The sequence below is a fragment of the Fukomys damarensis genome, unplaced genomic scaffold (assembly GCF_012274545.1).
Source record: "Fukomys damarensis isolate Sample0158 unplaced genomic scaffold, DMR_v1.0_HiC HiC_scaffold_19, whole genome shotgun sequence".
Classification (NCBI taxonomy): Eukaryota; Metazoa; Chordata; class Mammalia; order Rodentia; family Bathyergidae; genus Fukomys; species Fukomys damarensis.
In genome coordinates, this window is record NW_022900931.1 from 65,661,950 (window position 1) to 65,662,934 (window position 985).

The window sequence follows — 985 nt, forward strand, 5'->3', positions numbered from 1 at the left end:
GGCGCACAAGCAGCTGCAGCTCCGCGCACAAGCCCAGGGGCCGCTCCGCACACGTGCTCCACGCGCGCTGAGGGCAGCGTGCTGGCCGGGGGGGTCCCCGTGAGCGACCCCCACCCTCCCCGGGAGTAGGGCACATGGGGACAGAAACAGAGGGCTGGCGGGGGAGGGCCGGGCCAGGCACGGGAGCTGGGTGTTGGGAAACGCAGCCGCAGTCCCTGGGACAGATCCACTCCATCACACGCGCGCGCGCGCGCGCACACACACACACACGCACACACACTCCCCAGACAGCCTCGCTGTCGCTCCAAGTCACACAGACAGACACTGCCACACAGGGACACACAGATGGCCGCGGCCGGCAGGCTAGGAGCCCAGCTCTCCCCACCTCTGTCGGCCTCCCTCCCTTACACACTGACACACACCGGGCTGCAGGGAGCACACACGCACACATCGACACAGCACACGGACACACGCACAGTCGCACAGTGACACGCAGCGGAAAAAGAGGAGGGGAGAGAGGCCGGGGGCGGATGCGTGTGTGATGGGGGAGCTGTGAATGGGAGAAAGGGGTATGAATGGGGGGACTCGCCAACTCCGGGAAGAGGGGCGGGGATGGGGGAGCAGAAGGACCCAGCCCCAGGGCAGCCGCCGAGGTTCCCCAGGGGAGGGCTCCGTGAAGTGGGGTCTCTGAGGGCGGCGGAAAGGGCAAGTGGACTCAACTGGGGGACATGGCCGGGGTAAGGTCTCAGGGAAAGGGGACCTAGGCCTGGAAGGGCCTTCCGGGCCGAGGAGTGTGGGGGCTCGGAGAGGGCTCCCAGGAAAGAAGATGGAGAGGCGCAGGGCTGCTAAGAGGGGCCTGCGAGGGTTTAGCACGGGCTAAGGCCCGGGACCGCGGCTTGGGGAGGGGCGGCGCGGGGTTACCTGTAGATGTACCAGACGCTGCGCCTCCGGGGCCCCAGGGCCGGCCAGCTGGAGGAGAGCGCGG

The 985-nt window shown here is 68.5% G+C and overlaps 1 protein-coding gene across 1 annotated transcript in view; it reads right to left on the reverse strand.

The window, feature by feature from the left end:
- The window catches only part of LOC104873915 (SH3 and multiple ankyrin repeat domains protein 1), a 31,933-nt gene that overhangs the window by 14,281 nt on the left and 16,667 nt on the right, over positions 1 to 985 (reverse strand). The window lies entirely within an intron of this gene.